This window comes from Triturus cristatus, chromosome 2_1 (genome assembly GCF_964204655.1).
Source record: "Triturus cristatus chromosome 2_1, aTriCri1.1, whole genome shotgun sequence".
Taxonomy (NCBI): domain Eukaryota; kingdom Metazoa; phylum Chordata; class Amphibia; order Caudata; family Salamandridae; genus Triturus; species Triturus cristatus.
The window spans coordinates 1,008,025,648-1,008,043,004 of NC_140581.1; positions in this window are offsets into that span (position 1 = coordinate 1,008,025,648).

The following is a 17,357-nucleotide window of genomic DNA, read 5'->3' on the forward strand; positions in this document are numbered from 1 at the left end:
CCCAAACGACTTCCTCAGGGCTACAAAGCAATAATAAAAAACGCTGATCAGACAATGGCTTATTGCTAAACACATAAATTCTTATTTAGCAGCAACACCAAAAAGTGAGATATTTCAGAAAATAGTATAAGATGACCCAAAGAAGTTGGGAATAGGGAATTATAAGCCAGTACCCTGTGAAAAACACTATAATCCCAGTAGTGTATTTAAATAAATTGAAAAAAATTGTGAATAGAAGTAGAAAAGAAAAATAGTGCATGAAACCTATGTGATAGTGTCGTCCGTAGAGGCATAAACAGAAACAAGAGTAGGGAAAAATAAAAAGATAAAAGAATAAATAATAAATTAAACCGAGTCACAGACCCACGTTATGCATCTCCTATAGAATCTTAACCACTCACGAGAGGCAAACATGATAGAATAAGTCTATATGTAGATATTCTGAAAACCACTCAAATCTCCCATATTCGGGTCAAATACAGTTTAGTATAAGATTTTTAAATCTTTACAAGGAACAGCAAACTGCATATAAATGGCAAATGGCACTCACCAAAAGAAATTTATATTTTGCTCAGTAGTGTGTGATATAAAGAGAATTCGTCACAAGCAAAATAAGTAATTCAATCAATATTCATCGAATTCTGAAAGATGAATAAGAACTGATATTGGAGCAATATATATAAAAGAGCATCAGTATGACAGCAAAGGAAAAAAACGTAAAATATCAGGGGGATGCCACGATTAATATTGGGGCTCCCCATACAAGAAAATACTTCCAATAATCTAAATTCAGTGATGTTTATCTTAGAACAGAATACATCAAGTACAGAAACGAATAATAAAAGTACCTCAAGTGTAATCGGCAGACCTATAATATCCAGAATTGGAGGCCCCCCTGAAAGAACGGCGGAGTTTGTGGATACGTTGTCTCATTGTATACCAACATTTCACATGAATATGGTATCCAGGCATTGAAACATTTCTTGTATCAACGTCCAATAGAACTCTTTGAGCATTCTGAGATGTTGATCGAAATGTCATCATTAATCCTTAGAAATAATGCCTTTATTTTTAATGGGGAATGGTACCTGCGGTGTGGCGATGGGTTCCACGTTTGCTCCGTCTCTTGCCTGTCTCTTTATGGGATGGTTTGAGGCGGAGCATATTTGGGCCCATCTGGTGCATAACTGGCATGATTCCATTCTATACTATGGACGTTACATTGATGACTGCTTAATCATCTGGACTGGCAGTAGTGAGGACCTTACAGATTTCTTTCAGTACATGAATACCAATATCTATAACATGACCTTTACCATAACATCTGACTCAGAAAGCATCATTTTTCTTGATCTTGAACTATTCCATGAGGATGGGAAAATACAAAGCAAAATGCACCGGAAAACTACAGCGTGCAATTCTCTGCTCCATGCTAATAGTGCCCATCCGAAGAATCAAATCAATGCTATACCCTTCGGCGAAATGCTGAGGGCTCGCAGAAACTGTAGTAGAAATGAGGACTTTCGTGAACAAGCGAAGGATATTGAAGGTAGATTGCTCGCCAGGGGCTACTCAGAAAAAACTATTCGCAAGGCCAAGAATAGGGCCATGCAACTTACTAGGTCTGACACTTTGAAAAGTACTCCATACAAAGACAAAAAAGAAACAAAGCCCTTAATATGATTAGTGACCAATTACCATACTTGGTCACATAAGTTATATGCGATTCTTAAAGACAATTGGCCCTTACTTACTGCGGACAGATCCTTGGAACAATATATCCCCAAATCTCCCAGTATTACCTATAGGAGAGGGAAGACAATTCAGAGTATCATTAGTCCGAGTTACCCCAAACAAACACCAACTAAGAATACATGGCTTGGTCTACTTAATATTGGTTCTTACACATGTGGAAACTGTAGCATGTGCAAATTTACCAAGAAGGGATTAAAAGATTTCGAATATAATGGATCACGTAAATTTCAAATCTATGATCACATTGATTGTCTAACCAAGTACGTTGTCTATGTGATCCAGTGCAAGTGCAGCAAGATTTATGTGGGTAGCACCATTCGCCCCCTTAAGGAACGTTTGGCAGAGCACTTTCGTGCCTTAAAAAACCTTGATATCAGATACCCAATAGGCAGTCATGCATCTACATGCCAAGAACGAGGATCCTCATTAGGATTTCTCTTCCATGGCATTGAAACTGCGAAGATCGATCCCAGAGGTGGCAATAGGGAACTAAGGCTACGTCAATGCGAAGCACGTTGGATTTCTAGACTACGTGCAGTTGAACTTGGAATTAATGTCGACCACGAATTACATTATTTTCTTGATACATAAATACAAGCTATCTGTGGTCCATCTTATCCTTTTCTGTGTTTACTATGTCATCTTAACCCATATGTTCTGGACCATTTGCTATAATACACAGTTGCCGAATAACCAGAATGACAATGATGGTACTATGCGACATGTATCAAAGAATGCTTTATATTGGGGTACCCACTGCTGTTGATTTGAATTACCTTTCTGTCTGCAGCAGAAAGATAGCATATTCCCTTATTGTACCTATTGCCATAATACTGTTTTTCTGCATTTGGGTACCCTTTATGGTTTCTGCTTGTGATTGACCTTGCTGCTAATGTACTGTATCTATACTTATGATAATTGCAATAGGATCAATTTAAGGTTATCTATGCTTGATCACTACAGCCTATATGTTGACGCTTACTTCCCTTGTAATTCGATCTGTCATCATGATATGTCAGACTCTCTTCTTGGGACGTTTGGCTCTATTTTCATTATTATACCTTGAATCCTAAACACAGGTGGTTCCTCTCCTTTAAACATGAAGATTCTTCTTTCTCCACTGTGCTTTTTACTGACTGTACTTTGCGACGCACTGGTGGTCTTTCGATGCTGTCTGGACACACAACTTTTGTGTACTGCAGTATGATTCAGGTCTCATTCTCATTAGATGTTTCTCATTTGATGAGTTGTTTCACCCAAGGAATAGGATATATTATAATAACATGGATATTTAGCTATCCGTGATCATTTTACAATTATTGCTACACACACACATGTTGTGCATTTCGATTACTACCGAGTCTTTACCATTCATTATCCTCTTAAGATGGCGACTCACAAAATACACGGTTTGCTTTAGAGTCTTTCTTTCAATCGATCATCAATGGCGCAAGCGTAGTGGTTAGCCCATATATACTTTTATGACAATCACGACGCTTGCTTCTTTATTTGCACTTGACTCTGGAAATTTACTGGAGTATTGTAATTATTGCTGTATATATACTTTATGTATCCAAATATTCCTGTGGCCTTTATGACTTTTTACCTTTTCAAGATGGCTACTCCCATAATGTATGTCTTGCTTCGAGAGTCCCTCTTTTAATCAATTGCCAGTGATGCAAACGCTGGGGTCAGTCCGTATATATTCGGGACCATCATGGCGCCCATCTACTTACTCGTACTTGACTTTAGAATTTTACAGGAGTACTCTCCTTTCATCAGGTATGACACTTTGGCTTTTTGAATGGATTCTTTTAACTTTTGTATGAATGTCTCGTCCGACTTGGAGACTTGCTCTATGGTAATGTGATGTGCTGCGGTTTTACTTCGAGGGCACATAAACACTCGGTAACGATATACTGTCGATTTATTTAATGGTGATTTGCCGCGTAGTTGACTCTTATATGGGCTCATGATGGCAGCTGGATATCCTTTCCGTTTGTTCATATGATTTTGATTCCAGCCTTTATCGGAGCACTCTCCGTTTACTAGAAACGAGACTTGTGTTTGAAATAAATAGTTCCACTGTTACAGCTCGTTTTGTCTTCTCCAATTGAGAGACCTTTTATTACTGGCAATGTTAAGTATTGTGGGATCGGATAGAGGGTACATAACCTTTGTTTAACGAAACATTGTCGAGGTATGTTTTTGTCGAATTATGACTTACGATAATACTGGTATATATGTTCCATCTACAGATTGTTTATTGGGACATATCCTTGGAATTACACTTGAGGTACTTTTATTATTAGTTTCTGTACTTGATGTATTCTGTTCTAAGATAAACATCACTGAACTTAGATTATTGGAAGTATTTTCTTGTATGGGGATCCCCAATATTAATCGTGGCATCCCCTTGATATTTTACGATTTTTTCCTTTGCTTTCATACTGATGCTCTTTTATATATATTGCTCCAATATCAGTTCTTATTTATCTTTCAGGATTCGAAGAATATTGATTGAATTACTTATTTTGCTTGTGACGAATTCTCTTTATATCACACACTACTGAGCAAAATATACATTTCTTTTGGTGAGTGCCATTTGCCATTTATATACAGTTTGCTGTTCCTTGTAAAGGTTTAAACATCTTATACTAAACTGTATATCTCGTTTGACCCGAATATGGGAGATTTGAGTGGTTTTCAGAATCTCTACATATAGACTTATTCTATCATGTTTGCCTCTCATGAGTGGTTAAGATTCTATATGAGATGCATAACGTGAGTCTGTGACTCGGTTTAATTTAATATTTATTCTTTTATCTTTTTATTTTTCCCTACTCTTGTTTCTGTTTATGCCTCTACGGACGACACTATCACATAGGTTTCATGCACTATTTTTCTTTTCTACTTCTATTCACAATTTTTTTCAATTTATTTAAATACACTATTGGGATTATAGTGTTTCTCACAGGGTACTGGCTTATAATTCCCTATTCCCAACTTCTTTGGGTCATTTTATACTATTTTCTGAAACATCTCACTTTTTGGTGTTGCTGCTAAATAAGAATTTATGTGTTTAGCAATAAGCCATTGTCTGATCAGCGTTTTTTATTATTGCTTTGTAGCCCTGAGGAAGTCACGAAACACGTGTTGGCTGCAAACATTCTTGGTCTGTGTGTAAAATACGATTTTCTATGGAAAACCCATGAGGGGAGATCCTGACAACAGAGATAATAAAGAAGAACACTTCTGATACCCATGGATTGGACTCTATCTTTGCATAATCGCTATTCTCATTTTGGATACTGATTCCTTTTTGCTCGGGAAGAACTCATTGTCTTCATACAGTGAAATAGCATAGAGTGGAGTGGCATACAGTTGAATGGCAGAGTGGAATAGCATATATTGGAGTAGCGTATAGAGGAGTGGCTTTCAATGGAGTGGTGTACACTGAAGAGGCATAGAGTGGAGAGGCAGGCAGTGTACTAGGGTAGAGTCGACTGACATAGAGTGGAGTTGTGTGCAGTGCAACAATGTAGAGTGGAATGGCGTAGAGTGGAGTGTTGTACAGTGGAGTGGCATTAAGTGTAATAGTGTGTAGTGGAGTAGCGTACAGTTCAGTGGCTTATAATGGAGTGGTGTAGACAGGAGTGTTGGACAGTGGCATGGGGTAGAGTGAAATAGCATACAGTGAAGTGACTTACATTGGAGTGGGGTCCAATCTAATTGATTAGAATTAAGTGACATTGGGGGGAGTGCCATATACTGGAGTGGTGTAGAGTCCAGTAGTGTACAGTGGAGTGGTATACAGTGGAACAGGGTATAGTGGATTATTGTAGAGTGGAGTGGCATAAAGAGGAATAGAGTAGAGTGGAACTGCATACAGTAGAATGGCGCAGAGTTGAATAGAGTTTAGTGGAGCAGCATTTAGTGGAGTGGCGCACAATGGAGTGACGTGGACTTGAGAGGCGTACAGTGGTATTGCGTACAGTGCAATAGCGAAGAGTAGAGTCTCATACAATGGAGAGGCATAGAGTAGAGTGGCATAGAGTGGAATAGTTTATAAGTGGATACAGTGGCGTGGCATGGGGATGTATGTGAAATGTATCAGCAATGTAGATGATGGTGTGCAGAGTAACACAAAACTATGAATTGCACTGCCTTGCATTTCTCCAATTTCACCAATCAACACAGGGCCTCGCATGGTGGCCTTGCATTAATTTACTAATTTGACTTATGTATTGCAATGCGCATATGACACCATGAATAACGCAAGGGTACCACAATCGAATAATACAGCTAGACCCTAGTTATATTTTGGGCCATGGTATACAGTGACAACTTTGCAGAATACTGTGGTACATAGTGATGAGAAGCCAATATATAATTGGGTAAGGGCTGTTTTTAGGGAATGAAAAGGCAGCCATATTGCTTTTACTACATTTTGGCTGTGTTCAGTGTTCGGGCCTTAGATACAGGTAAGTCATAGGTCCCAACCTATCACCACCATTCTTTTAAATAGGGAATAGGTAGTGAATTTATTTATATTTTTTAATATATTTTTTAAATAAGGTTACGGCCATGTACCGCTGTAGTTTCACACAATTTTGTGAAATTCCACAAAAGTACCAATACTTAGTACCACTACGTTTAAGTGCATAATACATTTAAAAATACATACCCTACTAAAGTGCAGTACCCAAAAAGGATCATCTATGCACCATAATGTATAATCCTGCCAAATGTATTCTTTCTCTTTATCTATTGTATTTGTTATGTATTTGTTTATTGGTTTACATATTCATGTGACCATAAATATGTCTTTTAGTTCTTCATGTAGTATTCTAAAACTTTACATATGCAGTCTAGTTTATTTTTGGGGTTTCCTTGTTACTTTTAGTAGGATTGTGCTACATATGAAGGGCAAAGGGAATGAAAGCCAATAATTTTTATAAAAATTAAGATTATTTTTATCCCCATGGGCAATTATCACTACTAGGTCACTTTTCCATTTTGTTGTTTAGGAGTATATAAGTATATAAGGAAGTTGTTTTTTGTTAGGCTTGTGGGGCACATTTTATTTTGTGAGCCAGAAAGCATGCCAAACAAAAGTATGTAGAATAAGATATATTCTATTCATTATGTATTAGTTCATAGGTTTCCATTAGCATGTGACCATAAATGGGGTTTTCAGTTGTTCATGTAGCAAATTTGAAACTTTGAAAATGCAGACTAGTCTATTTTTTGTGCCCTCCTGATACTTTTAGTAGGATTGTGCTACATAGGAAAGCCAAAGTGAATGAAAGGCAATTATTGTTAATGTCATAAAAATTGAGATTATTACTTTGTTCCTAGTGGTCAAAAAGCATGTCCTCCAAATAGTAGTTTGCGTGGCTCACTACTAGGGCAGTTTTTCATTTTGTTGCACAGGGGTGCATAAGAAATATGATTTTTGTTTGGCTTGTTGGATCAGTTTTATTTTGTGAGCAGAGAAAACTGTAGTATCCTGCATATATATTGTAAGGTTTGTTACCAGCCCTGCTCTGCCAGTGCCTGTGCTCTGACTCATTAGAATGTTGGAGTCTGATGATGCCTCGGAATGTTGGGACTGAGAGAGGCAGAGTGACAGTTGGTCATGGGCTGAGCAGCTGACAGGCAGCTACTGGTGGGGCTCTGATCTACCACATATCTACTTTATGTTAACTACAATAACGATTTTGTGTTTTATATCTTTTCTGCATGGACCTTCCTCACTACAGAAATCTATGTAGATTACAGTGTTTTCTATTAGTTACGTATTTGTTTATAGGCTTCCATTAGCATGGGACCATAAATAGGTCTTTCAGTTGTTCATGTAGTAAATCTGAAACTTTACATATGCAGTTTGGTAAATGTTTAGGGCTTCCTTGGAAGACAGACCCAAGCTTTTAGTAATGCCCGACATTCTCTTGAAACCCGTTCCAAATTGGTGTAAGCAATTTTACCTAATTCCTGGGTGATCCTAATTCCCAGGTAGCGCATAGATGGGGTAACTACCAGATCTGAATTTTGGGTGTTCCAGGTCATTACCTCAGTCTTTGCTTCGTTGATTTTGTATCCCGAAAACTGTCCGAATTCCTTAGCTCTCTTGATAATAGCAGGGAGAGCCTTCACAGGATACGATGTATAGATTATTATGTCATCCGCATAGAGTCCTATCCGCTTAACCCAACCTCCAAACTCAAAAGAGGGAATGTTGTTATCCTCTCTCAATATTTGAGCTAAGGGTTCTATATACATATTAAATAGGAGGGGGGAAAGCGGACAACCCTGTCTAGTACCCCTCGAAATTTTAAATTGTTCAGTAAGAACTCCGTTAACCAGAAGTCTAGCCCTTGGGTCGTTGTAAAGAAGCGAGATGGCACGATGAAAATTGTCGCCTAAATTAAATCTTTTCAACACCGCGGCCAGGTAGGGCCAGTTGACCCTATCGAAAGCTTTGGTGGCATCCAGGGTGAAGGTGGCCAATGGAAGACCGAATGAGGTTGCAATATCTATTGCTCCGACCAGGTCATGGGTAAGATCCGCTAACTGTCGCCCTCTTATAAATCCCTTCTGGTCCTGATGGATTACTGAACCAATCTCACTCCCCAACCTTCCAGCAAGAATGGCCGCAAAGATCTTATAGTCGTTGTTTAGGAGTGAGATTGGTCTGTATGACCCGCAGTCGGCCGGGTCCTTGCCAGGTTTAGGGATCAACACAATAGTGGCCTCATTCCATGATTCTGGCGGGGCCATGCCGTCTAAAAATATAGCATTGAAGAGGGTAGTCAAAGATGGAACAATAACTGAACCCAAGGCACTATACACCTCCCCTGGGATACCATCCGGGCCTGCGGCTTTCGCTCGCTTCAGTTGTTTGATGGTTTTACTAACTTCGGCCTCGGTTATTTTGGACTCCAAGTAATCATGCTGGACTGACAAAAAGGTAGCGAGGTGGGCCTGGTCTAACCATACATCCCTGGCCTCCCTGACCAAATGATCATTGACGATATCCTCATTGTAAATATTTTGAAAGAACTCCTGGAAGGCGTTCCCTATGTCTGTGGTGGTGGATCTGACCCTGGCTTCTCCAACCATTTTTATTTCCTTGATATATTTCTTGGCCTGATCCGTTTTTATTTTCCAGGCCTAGATTTTTCCGGCCGCCTCTCCATATTCAAAATGTGAGAGCTTTGATGCCTCCCATCTCTTAGCCACCCTGTCCTGAAGTAGGTTTTCGAGCTTTGCCTTCAGCGCTGCCCGCTTTTCCTGTTCCTCTACCGAGAGTAACCCAAATTTTAACTCTGTCTGCCTGAGTTCCTGCTCTATGTTGGAGACTGCACTTCTATAAGCTTTACACCTATAAGACGCTCTATTTGTTATGCAGCCTCTTAGAAAAGCTTTCAGTGCTTCCCATACAGTGACTATTGAAGCTGAGTTTATGTTGATGTCCAAAAACATGCATGCCTCAGCCACAAAGAAGCAGATTTCCTCTTCATCAAGTAGAATCGTCCGATCAAAGGACCAGGAGTTTTGCTTACTCTGTTGATGGTGCGACAGAGTGAAAACAATGGCAGAATGGTCAGAGAGGTGAGAGGGGATGTATGTTATATCCTTCAAGCCATCCTTCAGCTTATAACTGAAAAAAGCATAATCGATTCTTGACTTATGTTTATATTTGTGGTTATGGTAAGAGACCCCTGGAGTATTACCCTCTCTCTGCCTCCATTCATCCACCAACCCAAGATTCGACAAAGTAGATATGAGAGTTCGCCTGGATTTAGGGGTGGTTATTGCTCTTGAGTTAGCAGATTTGTCCAGCTTGGGATTTAAGACAATATTAAAGTCACCAACCCAGACAATGGGGTCTTGACATGAGATCAAGTGGATCTGAATTTTATCCAAAAATGATGGGTCATCATGATTCGGGCCATAATACCCCACCAGGGTATAAACTAGCCCCATCAACAGCACTTTTACCAGTAACCATCTTCCACTAAGATCTTCTTTCTGATCTATAATTTGGGCACACATCTGCTTTTTAAATATTATAAGTATCCCACGAATATTGGCGTTGTGATCCGTACATATGAATTTATCCACCCATTTTAAGTTTTTCAGCATGTCCTTGACCTCATGTTTTAATAGGTGGGTCTCTTGGATGACTAATATCTGCGCGGGAGAGTCTTTTAAATATTGTAAGATCCTGTGTCTTCTAGCTCTCACCCGCAAACCGTTGACGTTCCAGGATATAAACTGCAGTCCAATCATGGTGGATTAGCCAATCCTGTCCATCCTACCCATCCACCGTTAAAACCTGACTCTCTAGCACAGTCCACCTGACATCTCCCAACCTGAAGACTATATATCATGGAAAATGCTGAGACAAACTTAAGAGGGCTTTTTGAGTTTCTCCCCCCCTACCCCCCCTACCCCACCCACCCTCCCACCCCCTGGAAAACCCTCCCTTATTGATACTGGCTTGGTGTTTTGCCAGATTGCGTCAGAGAAAGACCATACCTAAGCCCCCGAAGAGCTAGTTGGAACAAGGGACCAACGCTCCTCCATGTCAGCTCTATGGTAAGAAGGACATAGGCAATGTGGTACTGAAGTAGTGACGAAATGGAATCTAAACATAGTGGGAGGGGACCTCACCCCTTATCCCCCGACTTTCCTAACTAACGTGCTTGTCACCCGATGTGCAAAAAAAAAAAAAAAATTGTTTTTCCACTTCTCCTTCTCTCTTTTATTCCTTTTTTCTTTTTTTATCCCCTCGCTCTCTCCTTATTTTTTTTTTTCTTTCCTCTCTTTCTTTTGTCTTCTTCTCTCTTTTTCCTTCTTTTCCCTTTTTCTCTCTTTCTATCCCTTTTCCCTTCATTAACCCGCCTACCCGCCATTAACTTTATTAACTCTAAACTAATCTTACATCCCCCTAGAAATGAATGAAATCAAAGCCCTATCAGACTGGGGCAATTTTATGATTCTTTTCCATTTTCTTTTTTTCTTTTTCTTTCCTTCTCTTTTCTTTCTCCTGCCTCCTCATCTTCCCCCATGTTTGGAAAACCTAAAACCCTAGATCAGGGGTGCTGCGGACTGATGGAAGCTACTAATTCATCTGCTTCCTGAGGAGATCGGATATTGTGCATTTTATTGTTATACATCACCCTCAGGAAAGCAGGAAATCTCATCTGTACGGTTGCCCCTGCCGCTCTAAACTTGTCCATTTTTTGGCCTAGCTCCCACTGTCTATCAAGGGTGATTTTAGACAGGTCTGATCGAATCTCGAAAGAGTAGCCAGTGGCCGTCACTGACTTCGCTTTTAGTGCTAGATTAAGGATTTTCTCATTAAGGGAATAGGTGAGAAAATTAACCAAGATCTTTCTTGGTTTCACTCTCCCGGGATTAAGGCGGAAAGGGTCTCTGTGGATCATCTGAATATCCCTATCGAGACTTTCTACCGATTCCTCAAGATTAAACGAGCTTTTTAATAGGGCCACCACAAAATTTTGGGGAGAGTCAGCCTAGTAAAAATGTCCATCCTTCCCAAGTACACCTTTATCTTTAATACCATCCCTCTTGCTTTTGACCAGAAACAAATTTATAAATGTCAACAAGACATAAACTCCTTCATTTGGAACTATAAAGCCACCAGACTAGCCTGGAAAGAATTGAGGAGGAGGAGGGAGAAGGGGGGGCTCACACTCCCAGATCTACAATACTATGCCTGGGCATTTCAGTTATCGTACTCTAGAATGCTGTTGAAGGCTCCATCATCTGCATCAATTGGTAAAATGTTCAAGGCTATGCTGAATGGGGCTGATCTGCCACCTGACGGTTTTCTTTTTAAATTTGGAGACCGGAAATTCTTCAAGAAGGTGAGATTAAAGATCTTACTATCCTTGGCCAAGGTGTGGAAAGCGATCAGAGAAAGGCTGGGGTTGCCATATTATTCTCGGTTCGCTCCAATCTGGGACTCGCCGGGGCTTCCTCTGTGTCTGAGGGATAGTCTTGCAACACCTATCAGAGAGGCAGGGATTGAAAGGTGGGGCCAGCTGTTGGTGGAGGGGGGACTGGTGGGTTGGGAGGAGCTATATAAGAAGGTTGGGCCAACACTTTCCAGATTTAAATACATCCAGTTAGCCAGTTGGTCCCAGGAATTGATCAGGAAAAAGACACACTTGGGGAAGAGCTGCCACCTAGAAGAACAGTTGATAGAGAGGCAAGTGGGGGGGAAAGAAGTAGCCTTTTGGTACTGGGCCATTTTGGAGGAGGTGGACGGGGATTTCACTTTACCCGATGTACAGTGGGGAGGGCCCACGGGGATGCAGTGTGAGGATATTTGGATAAGATCTTTCACTCTCCTGTATAAACTGGTTAAGCCGGCCTGGCTGAGGCGGAATCACCTATTTACCCTCCATAGAGCTTACCTATCCCCGCAAAGGCTATCTAAATATCAGCCCGGGAAATCATGTAACAAGTGTAATCTTCCTGCTGCCTCTGATGTACACATGTTTATGGATTGTCCATATATCAGTACCTTTTGGGAGGAAGTCAAGATCACGTTGGACTCTATCCTCAGGAAGAACACCCCTATTACTCTGCCGCTAATTATATTTGGGGTGGACGATAATACCACAGGCCAGGCAAAGAGCTTTCTGTTTTACGCAATTCTGCTGGCTAGACGGCAGATCTGTAAATTCTGGGTAGACCAGAAGGCACCATCCCACGCAGGTTGGCTAGAGTCTCTATATGACACATCAAAAATGGATATGGCCAGATCATGTCAACAATGCAACCTCTCCTTTTGGAATTTGTTGGTCCAATGGAAATAAGTGGCTCCGTTGAGCCCCGGGGTTTTTTTGTTTTTTTTTTTTCCCCCGGGTCCGATGATTATGCCATCATACTCCAGGTGCCATGGTTGTCTCTTCGGAAGGCCTTCCGAGCTTAAGATGGAGTTCTAAGGGGTTGTGAGCCCTCACATATTTCTCCCTTTCCTCCTACAACATCATCCTCGAGAACGTCTCTCGCCGGTCTATACTTGTGTGATGTCAGGGTCTGGGATGGAATGGTATCTAGTTCCAGACGACATCTAAGGAGAGTGGCGTTTCTCATGGAGATTGTGGGGCTACATATCACTAAGTTGAAAAACCTTATACCTTAGAAAATACTTACTCTAATTGCCTGCACTGCCCCATATATGTAATACTGCCAATTTTTATAAAAAAGCAAGCAGTCGCGCTGTGCTTATCCTATGCTTAAAGTCTTTGCTGTAGAAATAGCAAAAAGCTTTTTCCCTTTCTGGCTTGGAGTGGATGGCACTGTGCTAATACTATGCTTAAAAAGTTTGCTAGAAAAACAGCTATTTGAGGTGAACAAACTCAGAGTATCTTTCACCATTTTAATTTAGTCTGAGTGTTCATTTGAAAGTGTATGTTACGTTCCCTGAACATATGGATTAATCATTATTTTCCAGACAACAATTGTTCCCAGTTTTCTTACAGCAAAGTAATGCGGGGGCCTGCGTGGCCCTCGCACAGCCCCAGGAACAGCCACCTCCCCGGGGCCAAACTTATTTTTTTAGAAATTGGAGGGGGGCCGTGTGGCTCCCCTCCCGGACTGGTCTGGGTCCTGGGGACTGCCACCCTTCCCAGGGCAGGCCCTTAATCAAGGAAGGAGGGGGCCACATTCTCTCCCTCCTGGAGCCATACATTACCCTTGTTACCCCCATGGCCAGCTCCTGCTATGTCTCGGGGCGCCCACCTCCAGGACATACATTTTTGCTTCACGGATCCTTCCAAGCCATAGCAAACTGGTCACGCTTTCAGCAAACATGACCATTGAAAATGCTCTTGCTTGCTGAAAGTGAGCACAATTGCTTTGACAGATAGGAAGCTCCATGTTAGCAGCTCCCTCCGTGCGAAAGCAATGTCGGCTTCTACAGGAGGCGGGGAGCTGGCAGGGACTGCAGGGGCCCTGGGGGCACCAACTTTCAATGGCCAGGCCCTGGAGGATGGTGTCCTCAGGGCTCAATTCGGCCTGGGGAGGGGGGCCGTGCAGCCACCTGCCCCATCTGTAAATGGCTGGACCCACTCCTAGAATTAATTCATAATTTTTTTTAAAGGACAGGTCGCGAGGGATGGGGTCCCAGGACCAAAATCAGCCTGGCAAGAGGGGCAATGCAGCATTTCTTAACGGCCCCTGGATGGGCCATGTCCCGGGTGCATGTCCAAAATATGTAGGAGCAGAGAGCACAGGGCCTCCCTCCTAGGAACTCTAAAGCCCCAGGGACCACTACCTCCCTGGGGCATTTGTAAAAATTTATGCAGGGTTTGCGCCGGGGACCGCCACCTCCACAGAGCAAATGTTGTATGAATGCGGGGGCCACGTGGCTCCCTGCAGCCACAGACTGCCAGCTCTCTTGGGATAAATATGACAAATACGGGGCCACATGTTCCCCCTGCAGCCCTGGACACTGCCAGCTCCCAGAACTAAATGTAATATTAATTCCAGGGGCTCCGACAACAATGCAGCCCCAGGGACCGCAACCTCCTGGGGCAAATGTTACCAATTAAAGCACAGCCACCTACAGACCTGGGGACCACCATCACTCGAGGCTGTGGACTGTATTGGAGGGGGCACCAAGCGGCCCCCTTCCTGGAGCCATAGATGGCCCTGGGGACTACCACCCCCCAGGGACAGCTCCTGCTATGTCCTTGGGTGCCAAGCCCTGGGATATAGCTGCTTGCTACAGCTTGGCAAGAGTTCTACCGCTCCTGCCGAGTCATAGCAAACTGTGCTCCACTTTGAGCAAGCAAGAGCATTTTGCTAGCACTTGCTCAAAGTGGAGCGCAATTGCTTTGACAGAGAGGGACCTGCATGTTCAGCAGCTCCCCCTCTGTTAAAGCAAGGCCAGCTCCCACAGGAGGTGGAGAGCCAGCACGGACCACCAACAAGCCCTCCTGTTACCTCAAGTAAGTCCCACACAGCAGAATTACTGACAATGCCTCCTTTCTGCAGCACTCCTGGCACACTACTGGTATAGGGATGAAGTCCCCTTGGCTACAAGGGTCCTTGAGGGTCAACTAGCCCTCCTGTTACCTGCAGTAAGTCCCACAGGGTGGAATTTCTGAGAGGTCTTAGGAGGCCACTCCCCCTTTCTCCACCAAACTGCAAATGCGCCCCCCGGCGCACTGCTGGTTCTGGGATGAAGTCCTATTGGATGCTGAGGGTTCTTGGGGGCCCAGAAGCCCTACCGTTCACTTAAAAAACAAAGGTTTTAGGGACGTTATAGTTAGAAAATAGAATTTGATTACAAAATGCAAGGTGGGTCGCACACCGCTCGTCATACTAGCAAATAGCCCCATAGGATTCTGGAGGATGTAGTGACAGAGGCGGGTACACCTATGCCACGAGTATATAGTTAAAATGCCATCCCTGGACACGTGTTTAGAGGTGATTGCCTCTCGTCAGCAAGCCTTGCTAGCAGTCCACGCGGCACCCCTCTACACTTACCTACTCCCTGCTGACGAGAGGCAACTACCTCGAAACACGTGTCCAGGGATGGCTAATGCGACACATACTTATTCATACACTTCGTAGCATAGGCGTACTCGCCGTCGCTACTACATCGTCCACAGTTCCTTGGGGCAACTTGCTGGTGTGACGAGCAGTGTGCGGCCATTTATACCTGATACATTACGGCTCTCCTGAGCCAGCGGACTGACGAGTCTTTGACCAGCACCTGCGCGCCGTGAAAGGTACTTTACCTGTTTTTAATTGCTGGCAGTCCACGCGGCACCCCTCTACACTTACCTACTCCCTGCTGACGAGAGGCAACTACCTCGAAACACATGTCCAGGGATGGCTAATGCGACACATACTTATTCATACACTTCGTAGCATAGGCGTACTCGCCGTCGCTACTACATCGTCCACAGTTCCTTGGGGCAACTTGCTGGTGTGACGAGCAGTGTGCGGCCATTTATACCTGATACATTACGGCTCTCCTGAGCCAGCGGACTGACGAGTCTTTGACCAGCACCTGCGCGCCGTGAAAGGTACTTTACCTGTTTTTAATTGCTGGCAGTCCACGCGGCACCCCTCTACACTTACCTACTCCCTGCTGACGAGAGGCAACTACCTCGAAACACGTGTCCAGGGATGGCTAATGCGACACATACTTATTCATACACTTCGTAGCATAGGCGTACTCGCCGTCGCTTCTACATCGTCCACAGTTCCTTGGGGCAACTTGCTGGTGTGACGAGCAGTGTGCGGCTATTTATACCTGATACATTACGGCTCTCCTGAGCCAGCGGACTGACGAGTCTTTGACCAGCACCTGCGCGCCGTGAAAGGTACTTTACCTGTTTTTAATTGCTGGCAGTCCACGCGGCACCCCTCTACACTTACCTACTCCCTGCTGACGAGAGGCAACTACCTCGAAACACGTGTCCAGGGATGGCTAATGCGACACATACTTATTCATACACTTCGTAGCATAGGAGTACTCGCCGTCGCTACTACATCGTCCACAGTTCCTTGGGGCAACTTGCTGGTGTGACGAGCAGTGTGCGGCCATTTATACCTGATACATTACGGCTCTCCTGAGCCAGCGGACTGACGAGTCTTTGACCAGCACCTGCGCGCCGTGAAAGGTACTTTACCTGTTTTTAATTGCTGGCAGTCCACGCGGCACCCCTCTACACTTACCTACTCCCTGCTGACGAGAGGCAACTACCTCGAAACACGTGTCCAGGGATGGCTAATGCGACACATACTTATTCATACACTTCGTAGCATAGGCGTACTCGCCGTCGCTACTACATCGTCCACAGTTCCTTGGGGCAACTTGCTGGTGTGACGAGCAGTGTGCGGCCATTTATACCTGATACATTACGGCTCTCCTGAGCCAGCGGACTGACGAGTCTTTGACCAGCACCTGCGCGCCGTGAAAGGTACTTTACCTGTTTTTAATTGCTGGCAGTCCACGCGGCACCCCTCTACACTTACCTACTCCCTGCTGACGAGAGGCAACTACCTCGAAACACGTGTCCAGGGATGGCTAATGCGACACATACTTATTCATACACTTCGTAGCATAGGCGTACTCGCCGTCGCTACTACATCGTCCACAGTTACTTGGGGCAACTTGCTGGTGTGACGAGCAGTGTGCGGCCATTTATACCTGATACATTACGGCTCTCCTGAGCCAGCGGACTGACGAGTCTTTGACCAGCACCTGCGCGCCGTGAAAGGTACTTTACCTGTTTTTAATTGCTGGCAGTCCACGCGGCACCCCTCTACACTTACCTACTCCCTGCTGACGAGAGGCAACTACCTCGAAACACGTGTCCAGGGATGGCTAATGCGACACATACTTATTCATACACTTCATAGCATAGGCGCACTCGCCGTCGCTACTACATCGTCCACAGTTTCTTGGGGCAACTTGCTGGTGTGACGAACAGTGTGCAGCCATTTATACCTGATACATTACGGCTCTCCTGAGCCAGCGGACTGACGAGTCTTTGACCAGCACCTGCGCGCCGTGAAAGGTACTTTACCTGTTTTTA